Source organism: Giraffa tippelskirchi, chromosome 1, assembly GCF_054371585.1.
Source record: "Giraffa tippelskirchi isolate mGirTip1 chromosome 1, T2T-mGirTip1v1.2.pri, whole genome shotgun sequence".
NCBI lineage: Eukaryota > Metazoa > Chordata > Mammalia > Artiodactyla > Giraffidae > Giraffa > Giraffa tippelskirchi.
The window spans coordinates 175,301,128-175,324,429 of record NC_137275.1 but is presented as its reverse complement, the minus strand read 5'-3'; the positions used below and the strand labels follow the sequence as shown (position 1 = coordinate 175,324,429).

The 23,302-nt window shown below is 42.3% G+C and overlaps 1 long non-coding RNA gene across 1 annotated transcript in view; it reads left to right on the top strand.

The window, feature by feature from the left end:
- The first annotated feature begins 10,703 nt into the window (after positions 1-10,703).
- LOC145538517 (uncharacterized) overlaps positions 10,704-23,302 on the top strand; it is a 191,028-nt gene continuing 178,429 nt past the window's right edge. The window contains exon 1 of the long non-coding RNA XR_014076971.1: positions 10,704-11,005. This is a non-coding gene — a long non-coding RNA (uncharacterized LOC145538517). The remainder of the gene's footprint in view (positions 11,006-23,302) is intronic.

Below are 23,302 nucleotides of genomic sequence, written 5' to 3'. Positions count from 1 at the left end.
AGAATCACCTGGATGGTTTGTTAAATACTCATTATTGGGCTCTACCCCAAGAGTTTCTGACTCAGTAGGTTTGGGGTGGAGCCAGAGAATTTGCATTTCTAACAAGTTCCCACATGTATTAGTTTCCTACTGCTACTGCAACAAATCACTACAAACATGGTGGCTTAACACAACACATTCATTATCTTACAGTTCTGGAGGTCAGAGTTTGAAATACTTCTCACTGGCCTTAAGTCAAGGTGTTAGCAGAGCTACAACCCTTCTGGAAGCTCTGGAGAAGAATCCATTTCTTTGCCTTTTCTATCTTGTAGAGACTCTCTGCATTCCTTGGCATGTGGCCCCTTCTTTCATCTTGAAAGCTAACATTGTAGTTCCTAAAAATCTCTGACTGACCTCCTCTGCTGCCTCCTCCTTGCAAGTTAAAGGTCCCTTGTGATTACATTGGGCCCACCCAGATAATCAAGCATAATCTCTTTAAGGTCTGCTGAATAGCAACACTAATTTCATCTACAATTTTAACAGCCCCTTACCATGGAACATAAATATCCACAGGTTATAGAATTAGCACATAGACATCCTTGGGGGCCATTATTCTGTCAACTACATCAGGATTCACTCACTGAGAACCGTTGGACTCCAGAATTGTTTCATTTTCATTCAGCTCAAAAATTCTGATTCTGAGATAGCTAAGCAGAATTGTTCTCACTTCTCTGAAAATAGACTCATTGCTTACCTATTTTTATATTAATTCTTTCCATTGGTTGAGCTTTATTACAGAAATACTTTGCTCCAGAGTTAAATTGCTCTCCCAATGAAAGCTATTTATTCCCTTTTCTCTAACAGGAAGAGGGCTGTCTCCAAGAGGCTTTCCGTCCATAAGCAGAATTCTGTCTCAGTGGTGAGGTAACATGAGGCCTGAGGCTTAGAAGGTCCATATTCTCAAGGTTCACATCAAATAGCCTGTCTCAAGTTTATTTTGTGATTTCAGGTTATCTACTTTCATCATTCTTGAAGAGTTAGAAGTTTTCCTAGCTTTAACTAACTTCAAGCAATGCCAAAGAATGCTCAAACTACCACACAATTGCACTCATCTCACACGCTAGTAAAGTAATGCTTAAAATTCTCCAAGCCAGGCTTCAGCAATACGTGAACCATGAACTTCCAGATGTTCAAGCTGGTTTTAGAAAAGGCAGAGGAACCAGAGATCAAATTGCCAACATCCGCTGGATCATCAAAAAAGCAAGAAAGTTACAGAAAAACATCTACTTCTGCTTCATTGACTATGCCAAAGGCTTTGACTGTATGGATCACAATAAACTATGGAAAACTCTGCTCTGAAGGAGATGGGAATACCAGACCACCTGACCTGCCTCTTGAGAAACCTGTATGAAGGTAAGGAAGCAACAGTTAGAACTGGACATGGAACAACAGACTGGTTCGAAATAGGAAAAAGAGTACGTCAAGGCTGTATGTTGTCACCCTGCTTGTTTAACTTATATGCAGAGTACATCATGAGAAACGCTGGGCTGGAGGAAGCACAAACTGGAATCAAGATTGCCGGGAGAAATATCAATAATCTCAGCTATGCAGATGACACCACCCTTATGGCAGAAAATGAAGAAGAACTAAAGAGTCTCTGATGAAAGTGAAAGAGGAGAGTGAAAAAGTTGGCTTAAAACTCAACATTCAGAAAATGAAGATCATGGCATCTGGTCCCATCACTTCATGACAAATAGATGGGGAAACAGTGGAAACAGTGTCAGACTTTATTTTGGGGGGCTCCAAAATCACTGAAGATGGTGATTGCAGCCATGAAATTAAAAGATGCTTACTCCTTGGAAGGAAAGTTATGATCAACCTAGACAGTATATTAAAAAGCAGAGACATTAATTTGTCAACAAAAGTCCATCTAGTCAAGGCTATGGTTTGTCCAGTGGTCATGTAAGGATGTGAGAGTTGGACTATAAGGAAAGCTGAGCGCTGAAGAATAGATGCTTTTGAACTGTGGTGTTGGAGAAGACTGTTGAGAGTCCCTTGGACTGCAAGGAGATCCAACCCATCCATCCTAAAGGAAATCAGTCCTGGGTGTTCATTGGAAGGACTGATGTTGAAGCTGAAACTCCAATACTTTGGCCACCTGATGCGAAGACCCGATTCATTGGAAAAGACCCTGATGTTGGGAAAGACTGAGAGCAGGAGGAGAAGGGAACGACAGAGGATGAGATGGTTGGATGGCATCACCGACTCGATGGATATGAGTTTGGGTAAACTCCGGGAGTTGGTGATGGACAGGGAGGCCTGGCGTGCTGTGATTCATGGGGTCACAAAGAGTCGGACATGATTGAGCGACTGAACTGAACTGAACTTTAAGGAAGAAGGCCCTGAATGTTATAAAAGGCTTCATTTCCATCCACTGGGCTTAAATTAGTTATTGGTGAGATCAGGCTTTGGGTCAAGTCACCAAAGAACCACTTGGAGTTGCTATGGGAACTGCTCTGTTGTCTACTTTTCCTTGATTCCTCCCACTTTATCATTTTGAATCTGAGCAGCCAAATCAGTCTGACAGTATCTCAAATGCATATGTTGGATCTGAAAATGGATAAAGTAATTGTCACTTTTCCCCTTTCCCTTTTTTAATCTCATCACTTATTTGCATTTAAATCTGAGGGAATCTAAACTTCTTTTGCAGTGAAAAATCTTGCTATAGTCACCTCTTCCCTTTGTAGCAATTTGCTTTGAATTTCATGTTGTCCTTCACTTAATATGGACAGCATTTTTTTTTAGGGGAGTACTTAAAGGTCTAAAGAAATAAGTCTCTGACAGCAGAATAGTGAGAAAAATTTCTGTGGTATTTAAAGAACAGCATGTTTGTTGGGCTTTATCTTCCTAACCTAAATATAATTTTATTGACATGCATTAAAAGGAACTCACTCAGCTTTGGAATTTTTCTTTTGAATCCACTAATTACCTGCTTAAATTGATAAGTCCCCTGCTGCACTGGAAGATTCAAGGTGTCTCATTAAAGATGCACACTTTCAAAACTATAAAAAAAGAAATGTATGTACATATAGATCTATTTATATAAAATCTAGGTTAGTGTAATTAATATAACTGAGCATCACATTTGATTTTGAGCTTCATGACAATGAAAGTAAAAAGAGAAACTCAATTCACTATAATTTTCATCTAGAAAAATGTTAACGTTTCCTCAGATGAGCCAGTTTTTTCAAATATTATATATTTTTTAAATATTTTAAGAGCCATACAAATCCAAATGCTGATTTTCAGGTTATTTATTACCAGTATTGTTTATATCAGCAAAGAGGTACTAATAACTAGAAGTAAGCATTGAGGAAGAGTGGTATAGTATTATAATATTCCCTATGACTATTATATGGTGTGATCACTCACCTAGAGCCAGACATCCTGGAATGTGAAGTCAAGTGGGCCTTGAAAAGCATCACTACGAACAAAGCTAGTGGAGGTGATGGAATTCCAGTTGAGCTATTTCAAATCCTCAAAGGTGATGCTGTGAAAGTGCTGCACTCGATATGCCAGCAAATTTGGAAAACTCAGCAGTGGCCACAGGACTGGAAAAGGTCAGTTTTCATTCCAATCCTAAAGAAAGGCAATGCCAAAGAATGCTCAAACTACCGCACAATTGCACTCATCTCACGTGCTAGTAAAGTAATGCTCAAAATTCTCCAAGCCAGGCTTCAGCAATACGTGAACCGTGAACTTCCAGATGTTCAAGCTGGTTTTAGAAAAGGCAGAGGAACCAGAGATCAAATTGCCAATATCCGCTGGATCATCGAAAAAGCAAGAGAGTTCCAGAAAAACATCTATTTCTGCTTTATTGACTATGCCAATTGACTGTGTGGATCACAATAAACTGTGGAAAATTCTGAAAGAGATGGGAATACCAGACCATCTGACCTGTCTCTTGAGAAACCTGTATGCAGGTCAGGAAGCAACAGTTAGAACTGGACATGGAACAACAGACTGGTTCCAAATAGGAAAAAGAGTACGTCAAGGCTGTATATTGTCACCCTGCTTATTTAACTTATATGCAGAGTACATCATGAGAAAGGCTGGGCTGGAAGAAACACAAGCTGGAATCAAGATTGCCGGGAGAAATATCAATAACCTCAGATATGTGGATGACACCACCCTTATGGCAGAGAGTGAAGAAGAACTAAAGAGCCTCTTGATGAAGGTGAAGGAGGAGAGTGAAAAAGTTGGCTTAAAGCTCAACATTCAGGAAACTAAGATCATGACATCTGGTCCCATCACTTCATGGGAAATAGATGGGGAAACAGTGGAAACAGTGTCAGATTTAATTTTTTTGGGCTCCAGAATCACTGCTGATGGTGACTGCAGCCATGAAATTAAGAGACGCTTACTCCTTGGAAGGAAGGTTATGGACAACCTAGATAGCATATTTAAAAGCAGAGACATTACTTTGCCAACAAAAGTCCGTCTAGTCAAGGCTAGGTTTTTTCCAGTGGTCATGTATGGATGTGAGAGTTGGACGGTGAAGAAAGCTGAGCACTGCAGAATTGATGCTTTTGAGCTGAGGTGTTGGAGAAGACTCTTGAGAGTCCCTTGGACTGCAAGGAGATCCAATCAATCCATCCTAAAAGAGATCAATCCTGGGTGTTCATTGGAAGGTCTGATGTTGAAGCTGAAACTCCAATACTTTGGGCACCTCATGCGAAGGGTTGACTCATTGGAAAAGACCCTAATGCTGGGTAGGATTGGGGGCAGGAGGAGAAGGGGACGACAGAGGATGAGATGGTTGGATGGCATCACCGACTCGATGAACATGGGTTTGGGTAGACTCCGGCAGTTGGTGATGGACAGAGAGGTCTGGCGTGCTGCAATTCATGGGGTCCCAAAGAGTCGGACACGACTGAACGACTGAACTGAACTGAACAACTATTATGTGACAGTGATATATGTTCATAGAAGAGAATCTTATGATGGTATAAAAAGCCATGTTGAAAATGCCTACTTTTCATTCTGTGAAAATGTTTATGCTAATACACTTAAAGTTTGAATATGTACTCTATAACAAAATATCAATGGTATGATGGCACTAGTGGTAAAGAACCTGCTTGCCAATGCAGGAGACATGAGAGACGCAGGTTTGGTCCCTGGGTCAGGAAGATCCCCTGGAGGAAGGCATGGCAACCCACTCCAGTGTTCTTGCTTGGAAAATCCTATGGAGAGAGGAGCGTGGCACGCTACAGTCCATAGGGTTGCAAAAAGTCAGACATAGCTAAAGAGATTTAGAATGCATGTTTATTTGAAGGGTGGAATTATAATCACTTTTATTTTCTTGTCTTTTTTTTTTGCTTATCTGTATTTTTGCATGTAAATATGTGTTATTTTCTAGATTTTTTAATTAAAAAATAATTTCCTCCATAGGGCTTTAGAGCAAGAGACATTTGACAGCCTTAAGCAATATGTGATACGTTAAACAACAGTTTTACAAAACCATTCTTCCTAAAGTTTATCAAAACCCCATGTTGTAACTTAGTGAGGGCGTTTCTTTGCATCATGAAACAAGGTGGTGGCAATCCAGCGAGCACTAGGCTGATGACTTCCAGTGACTCAATAAATACGCAAACAAATTTCAGAAGTGCTTCTTAAATTTTATTAATAACATCCACATAAGATATCTGGAGATCTTGTTAAAGTGCATATTCTGGTTCAGTATGTCTGAGATGGAGCCCGAGACTCTGCGATCCTAACATGCTGCTGGTCCATAAATACTTTACGTCAGTTCAGTTCAGTTGAGTTGCACAGTCGTGTCCGACTCTTTGGGACCCCATGGACTGCAGCACGCCAGGCCTCCCTGTCCATCACCAACTCCCGGAGTTTATTCAAACTCATGTCCATTGAGTTGGTGATGCCATCCAACCATCTCATCCTCTGTCGCCCCCTTCTCCTCCCGCCTTCAGTCTTTTCCAGCATAAGGGTCTTTTCCAATGAGTCAGTTCTTTGCACCAGGTGGCCAGAGTATTGGAGTTTCAGCTTCAGCATTAGTCCTTCCAATGAATATTTAGGACTGATTTCCTTTAGGATGGAGGGGTTGGATCTCCTTGCAGTCCAAGGGACTCTCAACAGTCTTCCCCAACACCACAGTTCAAAAGCATCAATTCTTCAGCACTCAGCTTTCTTTATAGTCCAATTCTCATATCCATACACCACTTCTGGAAAAACCATAGCTTTGACTAGGCGGACCTTTGTTGGCAAAGTAATGTCTCTGCTTTTTAATATGCTGTCTAGGTTGGCCATAGCTTTTCTTCCAAGGAGTAAGCGTCTTTTAATTTCATGGCTGCAATCACCATCTGCAGTGATTTTGGAGCCCCCCCTAAAATAAAGTCTTTCACTATTTCCACTGTTTCCCCATATATTTTCCATGACTTTGCATAGTAAGGACTTAGATCACCTAAGGAACCAGGCGGAACTTACTGGTTCCCACCCTAGGCTGTCTACCTGCAGAACTTTAAAAAGTCTAGATTTCAGGGCCTACCTTAGATTTGGAGGTGGAGCTTAGGGATCAGTATCTTAGGAAACCTCCCTAGTTATTTGAATAAAGCTGGTTCAAGACAGGGTGTGTGTGAGGTTCATTTCCTGAGACAGTCTTATTTGTCACTCATTCCAGTGGTAGTTTTGATAGGAGCAGCACAGAAGCCTACCTAGAGGGTGGCCTGTCTGTCTTGCCCTTTGTGAGAATTATCCCCTGACCTCATAGCAGACTTTTAGGTAGCAAGCTTGTCCATGTCACTCAAAATGGGAAGCCAGGTTGATATTGCCACCATCTCTCTGCCCTTTATAGGCCACTGTGGTTGTTTCTAGAAGGAAGATATTAATTTTCCATAATGCACTATAGATTTTCTCAAATAAATATATTGCTAACTGCAAATATTGTAACTGCAGATAATATTTAGTAACTTACTAATATCTAGTAACTTAATATCTAGTAACTTACTCAATAAACCTATAATTGAAACATTCTTCATTTTTTAAATTTTGTTTCTCCCATGTTTAACTTCTTATGTAAAACTCACATAGGTGATACTGCAGCTGTTTTATTCAGCGTGGACAGATTAATTATATTTGCATGAGGTCTATGTAGGACTCTAATTGAGAAATATACTGAGTAAATACCCACATGGACTCACTATGTAAGGTTTTCATGGAAACTGAAAAACTCATGAGCTGCCAAGGAGGCCCACATCCTTCGGGATATCTAGTTCATGCAGAGAGCAATGTGTGACATAGCAGGCCAGTCAGTTTATCCTCTGGTAGGTCCAAACCAGTAGCTCACATGTGCCAGCCTGTCACTTAGAACTATGCTCATGCTACTGGTATCTACATATGCTTGTATTTGAGAGCAGTAAAATCCTGTCTTTTGAGTTTTAATTAGGCATACCTAATTTCCACATAAAAATTGAAGGCTAACCATGCTAGCATGTGGTGGGCAATTTCCATCTCAAGTGCAAATTTACTTTCCACAGACATTGCTCTCCAACAGGTTTCTGAGAAGCCCACGTAACAGTGATGTGTAGGACAGTTAATGAACAATTCTTTGACTAATAGATTAACTGTGACTTTGTAACAAGCAAATCAGTGCCTGTTACTGGAATACATTCTGACTGTCAGATTTTATTTTCCTGTTACCAGAGTTAGAATCTGTACTGCAAAATGCAGTATGACCTGGCCCCCTATGGTAGGTCTACTCTATGGTGAATCAAGCCTTGATTTCTATAAGGTGCTTTTTGTATTTATAATCCCTATTATGATAACCTGCTGAGCTAGTGGGTCGTGTAAATGCACAGTACCACTGTCCAGGAGTGATTACAAGATGAATAATTTTACCACTTGGCAAAAGAAGAGAGTGTCTCCATTTTCCCTGTCCTTTCTGCCCACGTTTCCTTGGCCGCACTCTAGGAAGCTCCCTTTCTCCTTCGCCCCAGGCACGAGTAATTACACACATCAATGTTAAAGAAGAACTATGAGCTAAATTTCAGGACCAGAATGATACTGATGAGCACCATTTAGTTTCCCATTTGGAGTTCTTTCAAGTTGATTTTTCTCTTGACTGTAACTGCCCAGCATATGTGGTTCACCCAGCCACATAGCGTTTCCTCTTCAACAGGGACCTTTCAACATTTGAGAGGCGGCTGACCTCTTCATGTTTCCTCCCTCCCCAATCTCTGCTGTCCCTTCTTCTTGGTCCTTTTATCTTCCTGCTGTTTCTTCCTCTTCCTCCTTCCCTGGCAACAGACAGAAGCAGGAGCCTGGCACCTCCAGGGTCAAATGCATAATGTCCTGGTTTACCTCCTGTTTGATTCCAGCCCTGTCCCTTGGGGGATACTGCATTATTGTTGTGACCCAGCCTTGTAGCACCACAGGTTAATGGATCAATTCAACCTTCAAATCGTCCTATGACCTGTCGATATGAAATTCTAGCAATTACTGAAGTGGGAAGGCTGGGAAGTGGCTAAAAACTTTCCCTATTGATCACTTTAGAGTATGATGAACTTGTTTAAGAAAAATTGATCCAACACATTGATTTTTTTTTTTATCAGAGAATCTCATGAATGCAATTTAAGTCACAATATTTCTTGCCTTGCAGTATTTTCTTCATGAGGAGAATCTGTGAAGCAAACCAACCAATGAGAGATACTGAGAACAGTTCCAAAGCACTCTCCCACCTGCCCAGTCATTTTAGAAAATGTTTTTGTATTATGCCAGTTATTAGATGGAAGGTCTCCTGTCCTCCATGTTTTGTGCATTTAACCCTCTCACAAATCTTTTCTTTAACAACTCTCTCTTCCTTCCATTCCATCACCTGTACCCGCCTTAACTCCTAGTTGGAAGTTTCTGCTTGAGGAGCAGGCTCTCTGACACAGCATATGTGTTCTCATTTATTTTGTGGAGAATAGGTTTTGGAAAATAAGAATCTTAAGTATGGCTAAAGATAGCTTTATATCTGGATATTTCTGTGAACTACTTGGGTAGTGGTGGTGATAAATTGCAAATCCCAGGGATCAGTTATGCTCTGAGCAGGGTCATTTCTATTGCACAAGCTTCTGTGTCAGCCAGAACTTCACTGTTCACTTGAAGAGGTGCCCCCAATCCTTACCTACTTCTAAACATCTCTCCGATGCACCTCTATGGGCTCTGTCTGAGCTGGCATTCTGTTAGGGAGTGTATCAGACGTTTCAAATATGCATGATCAGCAGCAGCACTTTGGAAAATTCCAAAAGGTCCCATTCTGGACCTTTAAGAATTTCCCACAGTTTGTTGTGATCCACACAGTCAAAGGCTTTGGCACAGTCAATAAAGCAGAAATAGATGTTTTTCTGGAACTCTCTTGCTTTTTCTTTTCTTTTTTTTTAAAATAAATTTACTTATTTTAGTTGGGGGCTAATTACTTTACAATATTGTAGTAGTTTTTGCCATACATTGACATGAATCAGCCATGGGTTTACATGTGTTCCCCTTCCTGGACCTCCCTCCCACCTCCCTCCCCATCCCATCCCTCTGGGTCATCCCATTGCCCCAGCCCTGAGCATTTGTCTCATGCACCGAATCCAACGGTTGTAGGTAATTTGATCTCTGGTTCTTTTGCCTTTGTCTAAATCCAGCTTGAGCATCGAAACTTCATGGTTCATGAACTGTTGAAGCCTGACTTGGAGAATTTTGAGCATTACTTTGCTAGCGGATGTGATGAGTGCCATTGTGCAGTAATTTGAACATTCTTTGGCATTGTCTTTCTTTGGGATTAGAAAGAAAACTGACCTTTTCCAGTCCTGTGGCCACTGTAGAGTTTTCCGAATTTGCTGGTATATTGAGTGCAGCACTCAAGAAGAAAAGGTGTGGTACATATATACAATGGAATATTGTTCAGCTATAAAAAGGAAGAAAATTGGGTCTTTTTTGGATGAACTGGAGCCTGTTTGACAGAGTGAAGTAAGTCAGAAAGAGAAAAACAAGTATCATATATTAACCATATATATGGAAGCTAGAAAAATGATACTAATTGACCTATTTGCAGAGCAGGAATAGAGGTGCAGACATAGAGAACAGACTTGTGGACACAGTGAAAGACGGAGAAGAGGGGCCAAACTGAGAGAGTAGCATTGACATATATACACTACCATGTGTAAAATAGCTAGAGGGAAGCTGAAGTATCAGCAGAGCTCCGAGCTAGGTGATGACCTAGAGGGATGGGGTGGGGAGGTGGGAGGGAGGGGATATGGATAAACGTATAGCTGATTCATGATATGGTACAGCAGAAACTAACGCAGCATTGTAAAGGAATGATAGTCCAATAAAGAAAAGAAATATGAGAAGACAATGTTGCCCCCAGTTGTAGTTTATCCCTTAATAATTTCTTATTAGCATTTTGAATTTGAATGTACATGTGCAGGTATTGGTTGATGAGATGAAACTCGTTGATACAAAGTCCAATAGAGAAGAGATATTTCCGTAGCAATTTCCAGAGAGGGTTATACTGAGGGTGAAGGGAAGTACAGGAGACATATTTGGCACCCTTTGGTGCTGGATCCAAGAGAAGGTCTCCTGGTGGAGCTCCAAACTCGTGTCACAAAGGAACAAAATATACCTATGCCTAGAAGTTCTACAAGCTCACTGTGGTAAAGCCCACACCTCACTTCTCTGATGTGTATGGAAGAAGCCAGTTTTCCTCCAATCTAACAAACTGTGTTGAAAGTTGAAATCCATACTCAGGCCTTTCAACATAAGAATTCAGTGGCTGTGTCTTTAATAACTTTGTCCAGCCTCACAGAGAAAGTTCTAAAGTAGTTGAACCACAAGCGAAATGCAGGTTGCTTGCATTCCAGAATACATCCAGGAAATCTGTTCCCAAATGATTTTCCATTCCTTTATCTCAAAGACTTGCTTCCAAGGGTGAAATATTTAAGCACCTTTGCTGCTTGCTTGGTGAGTTTGAATAAGCTGAGAGGTAGGTCAAAAGAATCTTGTGCAAGTTACTTAAACTGGAGATGTTGCGGGTATTTGGTAAATAACCTAAGTTTCAGTGTAGTCTAGTAAATTCAGTTTTTAACCATTTAAGACTTACTCATGGTGGTTACCTTCTTCTTTGGGCTCCTGCAAAGAAGACTGGATCAGTTGCCACAGAAGAAGATTAACTCTTGACTGCACTTAGTTTTGACTGCACTTTATAATCACTAGGGAATTTTCACAAGTACTCAGGCTTGGGTCCCTGCCCAGATTTTGACTTAATTGGTCTGGGGTTAGGTCTGAGCATTCTCTTAAAAGCTCCGAGGTGATTCTAAACTATGGCTAAATCTGAAAACCCTTGGTTTATTTAGATTTGAAGGTAACAAATTGAAATTCTGCCAGAGTTTGAAATCTTTACTTTGATTTTCTATCTGTCCACTTGTGGACTCCTGGAGAAGACAATGCACAGCAAAGATGGCAGTAGGTTTGCCAAATTTCGGGAAAAAAACAAAGGCCTCTCATTTCAAGTACTTCTCAGGTAGCATGTGGGCTCTTTTCAATATGTGGCTCTGCTTTCCACAAAATTGTTAATTATAGATCATAATAAGCTGTTAGGAGCAAAACACACACAAAATTTGAAAGTGAAATGAGGCACACAGTACATGGATAAAGCAAGTGTTTGTTTAAGAGATGATTAGCAGCAGCAAAACAAGCAAACTGATACTTGAACCTGAAAGAAATTACACCCATTTGGAATTGTTGGATTCTTCGGTTATTTGGGCCTAATTCAAAGGTATGATCCTGTTGCTGTCAGCTTTCCTCTTCTCTGCTTGTGATGTAGGGAAGGTATAGTCTATGACATCCCAGAACTAAGATGATGTTAAAAGAATAGCCTGTCAGAAGGAATAAGGAAAGGAAAGTGTCTTGGTTTCTCAAAGGAGTACAACTGAGATTTAAATTGTTCTGAGCTATGATAAATTATAAGGCTTTAAAACCACTGTAATCACTGAATGAACAAAACAGTTTGCCTTGGGTAATTATGCCTTTTTAGTCTTTTTCACTTTCAAGTTATTTCCCCCTTGAAATGTTACACTCTGGCACTGTGTGCTGTGTCAAAGAGTGTTAATCTCAGTGTGAAATGCTGGGCTTGTCTTGAAGAGTAAGTGAGCCCAGAAATATTCACAATTCAGACCAAGTTAGGTGCAAACACCTTTAACGTGACATTTGGTGACAATAGCTTCTGAATCACACCTCCATCTGGGGTAGGATGGAGTGAGGGTAAGGTGGAGGATCATCCACTAATTTCATAGGAGAGTTTAACTGGAGTGAGTAATCTTAGGGGCTCAGCCTCATTCCTGGAAATTCCCAGGATGGTAGCTTCCTGTGGAATAGATGCCAGTTAATGAATAAGGGTGCACAGGCTGAGGATAAATAACCATGTTATTAGGGTAGATTGCAGCACTCAAGATGGGAGGCTTAAGAAGCAACCAAGGTTAACAGGAAATCCTTAGCCTTTTGTTGCCTGATAATGCATTCAAATTCTGCAACCCACATTCTGCAACCTGTGCTTGCTAAAATTGAGGAAGGACCTAACTGGTACTTATGGGAGTCACCACAGTTCAGAGCCCAGGTTCCAGTCCCAAGTGCACTATCTGATTCCAGGGTTGGCAGCAGAATGTAAGGCTGCTCAGGGTGACTCATCTGGTATTGTCTTTGGAAAGTTCCAGCAAGAAAGCCTCTAGCTGGTCTCTTGAGTGAGAAGATGGGGGTAACTGTCAGTGTTGGTGCCACCACATTATCAAGTCACCTGGCTATCTGGGGTAACATTCCACTCCATTGAGGGGCAGAGCCTGTACCTTCCATTTTCCTTTGAGATAACAAGTCCACATGGTTAGGCGCTTGGATCAGAGCTAACATGTATTGAGCAATTAGTTCATGCCTGACATCACGCTATGCACGTCACTTGTGTTACCTTCCTTAATAAGTATCCCATGAGGCAGACACTTTCATTCTCTCAATGTTACAAAAGAGGAAAAGGAGACAAAGAGTGGTTGCCCAAGGACTCAAATAATGGAGCTGAATTGGAAGTAGGCAGTCTGACTCCAGAGCACTTAGAATGAACAGAGAAGTTATCAGCCTTCAAAGACACAAACTCTTTCCTCTCTCTCTGTGCTTCCTACCCAGCCCACTCTAGCTCGTAGCTTTCCTACAACCCCAGGACTAGGGGCAGATAACCTAGTATTGAGCCAGTCTCCCTTCTTGGCCCAGGAAGAGGCTCCAAAGTACTTGTTTCAGAAAGTCTTTATCTGACAACGTGCCTTTCTATAGTTTGATTTGTGCAATACTGGGGTTTATGGAATTGTTCCAGAGCAGAGGACTTAAAGGAGAGCCTGTAGGTGGTGTTGTGACTTCCTTTGTTGTTATTGTTTAGTTGCTAAGTTCTGTTCGACTCTTGCGAAGCCATCGACTGTAGCCCACCAGGCTCCTCTGTCTATGGAATTTCTCAGCAAGAATATTGCAGTGGGTTGCCATTCCCTTCTCCAGGGAATCTTCCTGACCCAGGGGTTGAACCCTTGTTTCCTGCATTGCAGGCGGATTCTTTACCACTGAGCCACCAGGGATGTGACTTCCTTAGATGATGTCATAAAGCATCCTCTCCAAAGGACCTTGCTTGAGCCTCTTGCCTGGCTAGTTGTAAACAATACAACAGACCAGGGGATTTATAAATCCTAGCGAGATTGCAGCTGGGGCTGCAAATGTGTAACCCAAAAGGAAGGGAAACAAAGTGAAGTCTGATACAGTTGCCTGGAGGTATTAGAGAGGTCAGCAATCCTATAAATGTAATTGGCCTTTCGAATTAGTTGTGATGGACTCATCAGCCTGCACATTTTATGCAGCCTAACTGGCCAGACTCAGTACGGCATGACTTATAGCCCTCTTCAAGACTGAGAAGACTAGGCCATTTATTTTGAATCAAACCCTCAAGGTGTATTCTTTGCTGCAGACTCCGAGTGCTGCCTTCACGTGGGGAGCTGATCCCGAACCCGACGTGAAGTAGCCTGGTTTTCTAGCAAGACCAGCTCTTGCCTCCTGTTTACCATCACTGGCTCTCAAAATATTCCATCCTTTTAGCCTCCTTCTGTAGCTTGTTTTGAATCTACTTCTGTCTCCTCCTGCTTCCCCCTCCTCCCACTTCCCCCTGTTACTAATGAGCCTCTCTGGGTGAAAGACTGTGACATCTAAGGGCCTCTGGGAGCAGCAGAAAAAACCGTTGGTCTGTCCACAGAGGAGTCCCCTGGCACTGACCGTTTATCTGTGGCCATGCGGGCCCAATAAACAAAGCGAATCTGTCCGACTCTCCCTCCCTCTGTGGCCTTCGGGCCTGTGTGAGTGCATTTCCCAGGACAGTTGCAGGAGACACCAAAACTTGTCTTCATTACAGCTCTGACTCATAACCCAATTAATGGTGTCAAGAAGTGAAACATGGTCCCCAGGCCCAGCTGCCTTTTGAAAGCAAGTCCCAGCCTGTTCAGAGCAGTAACGAATGGTGCTCCAGAGAGGGCAGCTCAGGATCTCTTCTGCCCGCCAGAAGCCAGGGGGAGGGGTACTGAAAGTCAGTGTGCAGTGTCAGCTCTCAGGTTGGGGGTGTGAATGCACTTGGTCTCAAAACGGAGTGAGAGGAAAGGCAGGGAGCGGGAAAGGAAGTGAAAATGTCCATTTCTTTGCTGACTTTGGAGAGAGGTCTCCCACCTCAAGTGCTCTGGGTTTCTCAAGTTTAAGGCAGGTCCTTCTGTCACCTCCAGGTCTGAGGTTTTTTAGGAAGAATTTCCCCATTCACAACGACCAGACACTCATTTTCCCCCTCTGGGGTCTGTACGTGGGCTGTTCATCTCGTGTCTTTCCTTCCAACACTGCCGCTGGTGTATGGGGGAAAGGCCAGCCTCATGTGACCATTTTCCTACTTCCATTCTAGAGGTAATTTTGTAAATTGAGATGTGCTAATTTTCCAGTGGAGGGTGCTGGGAAGGACTGTCAGCAAGACCAGGGTCTACTGTTCCTTCAGAGACCCGACTGAATGCACACAATTTTTACAACAGGCTTCCCACGGCTGAGTGGTCAGGCGTCTTTCTAGGAAGCCATTTACTGCTTTCTGAGGACATCAGACTTCTTCACGGATCAAATGCAGAGCCCCTTTCACAGCGTTAATGAGAGCTGCCATGGGTGCCACAGAGACATGGTAAGAGTGTCCCTGATCCTCATGGCAGCCCTTCCAGTGACATTTCTCAGGTGAGCCCTGTTCTTCATTTTGAAGGAAGGCAGAGGGAGAGAGGACCATGGCTAGGCTTCACCTCGAAAGGAATCTGGGAGCTAAGCTGCCGGGTCCTGCAGTTAAAAGCCCATCTCTTCTAACTACTTTCTCAACCCTTGTAGTCACTGTAGGATTTTTAATATCCCAAGTGACCTGAGTCTTATTTTGTGTCTCCAGGAGAGAAGGCAGGATCTCCAGGAGGGTAAACGTCCCAGGGAGGGGTTCAGAGGAAAGAGTGACCCCAGTGGCATCGCCCAGACACCTGCAGCTTCTCAGTTCTTCTCCCTGGAGTCGACTGAACCCAGCTTTGCCAGGATTCTGGGAGATGACAGCCTGTGGTGATAGGGAGGCAGTTGAACACCACACCCCCGCCTTTCCCTGGAGATCCTTTTCTTCTGCTGCAGCTAAACAGTGCTCAGTTGAGAGCTCTCAGGAAACAAAACAGTCTTTGTTGCTTAAACTGAAATCATTCCCGTGGCTGATTGTCCCAGTGGTTCTGTTGTTAACAGTACTTCCTCCTTCTCTTCCTGTTCCTCCTCCTGGCTCTCTCCTCCCTCTTGCATCCCCTCCCTCCTCCTCCTCTTTCTCTGCTCCTCCCACTCCTTTGCCCTCTAAGATTCTTAATCACGACACTCTGAAACATGAAAAACCTAACAGAATCTTGCCAAAGTGAGAGGCCCCAGGGAATTGGTACTAAAACTAAAACAAGAGCCAAATTCATTTGGAAAGGTTTTGAGTATCATGGGAAAGGTTTAGTGCAGTGAGAAGGAGAGAAGGAGGAGACAGCCCAGCTGGTGATCTCTTAGATGGTGGCCCAGGAAGTGGGGCCATGAACTGGATTAGTGATTGTTCGCAGATTTTAGATTATGTATATCTCTGAGGATTTCAGGATCCTGCACAGTGACACAAGGTTTGGGCTCTCAGTTGGGTTTTTCTGAGTGCTCTGTCCAAGGGCTAAGATTCTATATACTTCCAGCTTCCTTCCTCAGCTTTATATATCTCTGTTAGAAGCCCAGTGGACACATGTCCTTAAGAGATATGCCCATGCCACTTACTGACTTCACTGGGACACTTGAGAGGGACAGAGGTAGCTACACTGGGCCAACATACATCATCCGAGATGGTCCCATATGGTGTCTCCCTGCCTACTGTTGTCATGGGGTTTGGTAGCAAGATCCAGGACTGGAAAGTGGGTTCTACCATGAACTACGTAGAATTTCTGGGTGACCTCCAGCTTATCTAATGATAAACATCTAAGAACTTGCCTAAGTCTTTGTTGTTTCTTTGTGTGCTGGTGTTTTGATTCCTTTTATCATTTATATGAATGGAAGAAAAAGTGTTTTGGGCAACATATTTTACCTCCTACTAGTTGATTCAATCAGTGCATTTGTTGCGGGAAGGGGGACCCCTTTCAGGGCCCGAAAGTGGACTCTTGTTTAACACTCGGACATGAATTGTCTGAGGAGACACATGTGCTGACAAAGCAAGAGATTTTATTGGGAAGGGACACATGGGTGGAGAGAAGTAGGGTAAGGGAAACCAGGAGTATTGATCTGCCATGTGGCTTGCAGTCTTGGGTTTTATGATGATGGGATTAGTTTCCGGGTGGTCTTTAGCCAATTATTCTGACTCAGAGTCCTTCCTGGTGGTGCATGCATCACTCAGCCAAGATGGATGCCAGTCAGAAGGATTCTGGGAGCTGGTCAGACACGTGGTGTCTCTTTTTGACTTTTCCCAAACTCTTTCAATTGGTGGTGGCTTATTAGTTCCATGTTCCTTACCAGGATCTCCTGTCATTAAACTCGTACAAACAGTTACTAGGGTGCCAGGCCAGGGTGGGTGGTTTCAGTCAGTGTGCTTCCCCTAACAACTCCCCCCTGAGAGACTTCATACTCAAGATACTTCTTGGGAATAGGGGCAGAGGTCTCTTTCTTCTGTAACTTCTTTCTGCTGTCCATGGGCGTAGGCCTGCCTAGCGGAGCAGAAGTCTCTGTTTACCTGATCTAAATAGAGGTATTCTGTGCCTGAAACCAGCATTCACCCTCGTAGAAACAGCAATTTAGCTTGAAACTGTTGGCCCCTGTCAGAGATGAAATAGGGCCAAACAGGAGGCCTAAAATGATGGTCATCACTGGACCCCAGAAACAGAAGGCAACATTGGTGTGAGGGCTGCAGGATGTGTGACTTTGTTCTGATTGGTTGGTGGTGAGGCAACAGAGCAGTGGTCCAGGAATCTTGTGCTCAGCCTGAAGTTACCATCCTCCACCTGGGTGGGGGCCCTAGTTCTGCAGAAGAACTCAAAGATATTGTTACGCATATTTTTTGAGTAGGAACCAGGACCCTGCCTCAAGGCTGTACCACCATTTGATTGCTCCTCCTCTGTTTGTATATCCCCTCCCTTCCCTGATTAGCAACTGTTTGAATCTACCCTTTGGAACTCAGGGAAGGTCAAGGAGGCTGAATGAAGTCTATATACTACAGACAAGAAATGGAATACACAGAACAGATCTGTACTCCAGAATCCCACGGAGTCCTGCACAGTTTTAATTCAGGAAACTGGGCAATTATTACTGTGATAGCTTCCTGTCAAAATGGGGCATAGGACTGCCTCAGCTTGGAGAATAGACACAGAATTGGAAGTATTCCTAATTTCCAAGTCATATATCTGAGTATTGTGTGATTAAAGTCTCAATCCTTTGGTCTGCCGTTTTGGTGTAACAGACCCAGTTAGAAGTAGTTGGAGGAGTGACAACTGGAATTTTAACAGACAAAATAAATCTCATTTCTTTTCAGAAGAACAGGTCTGAAACCCAGTCTGGACCTGGCATTTCGGGGAGGCTTGCAGCCAGGTAGCCACTTGCCTAGTTTTATAAAAACCAAGGTTGCAGTTACTAGCTGCCAGCAGAAATTGTTTTTAGAATATCTGGTGACATGACTCAGAAAACTCAAGTGTTTAGCAATACAAGGTCTAGTCTGAAATTAGACCCATAGTATCACCTAGTTATTTCCCAGGATGTCTGAACCATAGCTACTCTATTTTGACTTTTAATTGTAAAGTTCTCTTTAATAGCCAAAGCAGATGTCACCATTAATGATGTCAGTGTTTTTCTAGGTATGAGAAGATGCAAGAATTCAGACTCATAAAATCTTCTCCTGAAAAGATCTAACTATATGAAGGCCTGTTCTGCCAGTCTTTCCCAGAGCACAGAGTGCCTCATTCCTGATTTTCACCATGAACTCCTTTCAGGGGTGTTGAAGGTTGACAGCTGCAGTGGCCATGATTTAGTCTTTGTAGAGGTAGATGGCAAGTGGCAGTTTTCAGCTGGCAGAGCCCCTTTTTGATCATAAACTTGACCATGATTTTGAGAGGGGCATTTCATGAGCATTTAATCCAATAGTGCTGAGAATGTCCATTTTCAGGTTCTGGCAAAGATTTTGTTGATGGGCCTGTCAACAAAATTTGTTAACTCAATGTGCTATTACTGGACTAGGCCATAAAACAGTATTCAAAATTCTCTAGATCACCTGTCTTATTAGTCTCCTGGTCCAGGAAAACATTCCCTCTTGTTGTTTCTTCCCATATCTAGAGTTACAAGGTTATCATCATTGATCTCATATGAAACTATAGATTATTTTATCACAGGCTCCAGTCACACGTTTGGCTGTGTAAGAAACAGCAATTTTGTAAAACAGATGACATACAAATAACATAGCCAGCAGTATTAGTAAAGTCACAAGTAAGACTTAAGCTAAGAGCTTCCATTAGATGTAGCCCAGTATATCCCAGGTCATCTGACTTAGTCTACTCTGTGTGCATCTTCATATTCCAGGGAAATTATATATTGGCACTGTCTATAAGGCACATAGCCCAGTTTTCTAGTGTTACTAGACTGATTATCCTTAGTATGATTTAGTTGTTTCCAACATAGAGGAGACTTTAAACCTAAATTACCATAGCCTGGTATTATCTATATAAATCCATCCCATAGTTGTGGGAGATTTTTTTCCTTTGCTGAAACTTTGCTTGTTGCTCTGATTGAGCTTGAGTAATAGAAGAAAACTCAAATTTATGATCAAAGTCAGAGCAGGCATTATTAACTGGCCAGGTAAGGGAACCCCATCTAATAATATCAATAGTGACCTGAATATGACTATAGTTGTTTTTTTTTAAGTAAATTTTCTCAGGGCAAACCAGTTAGAGCTTTGGAGTAAAAAAATTCACCAAGGTAACACAGAACTAGACACAAGTAACTGGCCACAAACCTAACAACTGGATTGATTTCTAAAACTAGCATAGGATCAGGCCTATGATAGAAAAGTATTTGATTTATATGCAAAGGTCTAAGCAGTCAAGAAAATGTTATAAATGATCATATGAATCAGGCCCAGCATCTTGGGCAAGCTGTCTACCTCTGATGTCTTCTCATCCTGGTGTAGTGCAGTTTCTCCTCTGTTTGAGAGTCATTTTAAGGTGAGATCAGGTCAGCTGTCCTCTCTGTAGACCAGTCCAGTGCAGGGGCCTTTGTAAGTAGGAATTAATCTAAGAGTCAGTTTCCTTTCTATTTCACTGCACATGAGCCAGTTAAGAGTACCTGATAGGTCCTTCCATCCAGGTTGGAGACAGCTTCTTAAATTATGTCTTTTTCCAGTCCTGGTTGCAGCTCATGAGGCATCTGATCTTCATCCAAAGACAGATTACTGAGATAAGCTTCAGAAACAAACTTATGGTGTTCTTTTAAAAATTCAATTAAATTTTACATTAATAGCACATAACAACAAAGATCTATCCAGGAAATGAGTCTTACTAGATGCAGACCTCCATTAACAAACTGGGCTTTAACATTTATTGAAACATCTTTTTCTCCTTAAAATTACCCTCATTTTTATCCAATATAACTAAATTAAAGATAGTTTGTTTGCAAAATAGTTCTGCTCTCAGTAATTTTGGCCTGATGATTTATATAACCATAATTGATCATATACTTTTTGCATTGCCAAAACATTCATAGAGTCTCGGACTGAACTTTTTTTTTTTTTTTTTTTAATAAATTTATTTATTTTAGTTGGGGGCTAATTACTTTACAATATTGTAATAGTTTTTGCCATACATTGACAAGAATCAGCCATGGGTTTACATGTGTTCCCCTTCCCGAACCCCCCACCCACCTCCCTCCCCCTCTCATCCTTCTGGATCATCCCATTGCCCCGGCCCTGAGCCCTTGTCACATGCATCGAACATGGAATGGTGCTCTGTTTCACATATGACAATACACATGTCTCAATGCCATTCTCCCAGAACGTCCCACCCTCACCTTCTCCCTCAGAGTCCATAAAATTGTTCCATGCATCTGTGTCTCTTATTCTGTCTCGCATATAGGGTTATCGTTACCATCTTTCAGATTCCATATATATGCATTAGTATACTGTATTGTTGTTTTTCTTTCTGGCTTACTTCACTCTGTATAATGGGCTCCAGTTTCATCCATCTCAGTAGAACCGGTTCAAATGTATTTTTTTTAATGGCTGAGTAATATTCCATTGTGTATATGTACCACAGCTTCCTTATCCATTCATCTGCTGATGGACATCTAGGTTGCTTCCATGTCCTGGCTATTGTAAACAGTGCTGCGATGAACATTGGGGTACACGCGTCTCTTTCAATTCTGGTTTCCTCGGTGTATATGCCCAGCAGTGGGGTTGCTGGGTCATATGGCAGTTCTATTCCCAGTTTTTTAAGGAATCTCCACACTCTTCTCCATAGTGGCTGTACTAGTTTGCATTCCCACCAACAGTGTAAGAGGGTTCGGACTGAACTTTTAAAATAAAACAGGGCTGGGAAACACACCAGAGGCTCATCATAGATTTTGCCTAACAAATCTAGGTGAATTCTTCCCTTTTCAAGGTCTCAAAAATTCCTTGAGATTTCTGTACCTGTTAGTGAGATAACCTTCCTAACTCATCGGATCAAGTTACTGGAAACCTAGGAGTTTCCGATCTCTGGAGGAGTCAGATGGAGAGAAAATATAATTGCTTTGTTTATAACATATAATTTTACCAAATTACTGTCATAATTAGTTTGAGAGGAAGGTTTTCCCTACTCTCAGAAAAAGATTCAAACCCGTAATTTTTTAGATAGAAACCATATAAGTTATAAGCCTATTTGCTGAGTCATTCAGTCCTTTTGTTAACTTTTGTGAAGTCATCAAGTTTCCCATTAGAATCCCAGCACATATCAGAAAACCTCCTATAGATACAGAACGTCAGATCCAAGTACTAACAGAATAAATGAAAATATCTCAGGTCTTCAAAGATTTCAAAGGGAGGAAAGGAAGCCAGGTTGAAAGAAGAGGGCGGAGGAGGCAGGAGAGGAGGGCAAAAGGGATGGCCTTACAGATGTCTCCTTTTGACCTTTCCTGAACTCTTCCAGTTGGTGGTGGCTTATTTGTTCCGTGTTCCTGGGACTTCCTGTCATAAAACAACTCATGCAAATTGTTACTAGGGTGCCCGGCCTGGGTGGGCAGTTTCAGTCAGTGTGCTTCCCCTAACACATTCACTCAAATATCTAGGGGAAAAAAAAGCACTTGGTCTTGTGAGAATAATGTAGTGCAAAGAACTTGGGAACTACCGTATATGAAGTTCTTTCCTTTTCTGAAAAAAACGAGGCAATATTCTCAGGAATCTGATGCTCCTTGCTCCAAGTAACTGACCATGGTATTGAATACTAATTATTCAAGGAACATCCACAGTTAACTCAGGGCTTCTGCAGGAGCATATCAAGGGGGAGACATTCTCTGTCTGAAGGGCTGAGCCTCTCAATTGCATGGAAAAAGCAAGCCTTCATTTAAAAACATACTAGCTGGGAAGGTACTGAAATCCCAGAACTCCTTGACAAGGCCTAGGTATAGGCTTAATTTGGGGGAAATTCTAGCATCAGGAGTTCACTATTCACCTTGTACATCTCTAATAAGGAGGAACTACAAACATTAAAGGCAGTGGAGGGCTCACGGAAAGGTGAGAATGAGTTCAGGGGCAGAGAGCCCTGGATCCCGAGGCAGGCTTATGTATGGTTGATCTGGGTTTATCATTGATTTTCAGGATGTCCACAGGCAGATCCTTTTGACTTCTTTCAGATTTCATTGTCTCCTGCCATTCACACTGATTGATAATTGAGACCAGAGCATTTAAATGGCTTCTCCATTCTGTATTTCAAAGGTAAAGGGCACACTGTGAAACTGGCAGTGGAGTATAGAGGAAGCAATGGGTGTTAGGAAGACACTGATTCCAATCCTTGGCCCTCACTTGGTTTGTAAGAACTTGTACTCTGCTGTGCTGTGCTTAGTTACTCAGTCACGTCTGACTCTTTGCGACCCCATGGACTGTAGCCCACCCACCTCCTCTGTCCCTGAAGATTCTCCAGGCAAGAATATTGGAGTGAGTTGCCATGCCCTCCTCCAGGGGAATCTTCCCAACCGAGGGAGCGAATCCAGGTCTCCCACATTGCAGGCAGATTCTTTACCATCTGAGCCGCCAGGGAAGCCCAAGACTACTGCAGTGGGTAGCCTATCCCCTCTTCAGGGGATCTTCCCGATCCAGGAATCAAACTGAGGTCTCTTGCATTGCAGGCGGATTCTTTACCAGCTGAGCTACCAAGGAAGCCCATTGTGCTAGAAATCTCTATTTTTTCACTGGAGAATTTTTTTTTTTTTTAAATGTCAGAATTCTTTTAAAAAGAGGAAGCTATATAGATCTTATGTAGATTCCCCCAATATAAAAAATGGTTATACACACACACACACACACACACACACACACACACACACACACACACACACACACACACACACACATATATTTGTTGAAATACCTTTCTAGGCCCAAGATGGAGCTGATTCTCCCAGGGTACATGGCTGCAAACCGAATCTTATAACTTCTATGCTGCTATAAATGCTCCACACAACCAGAAACCCAGAATATCCAGTTATTTGATCC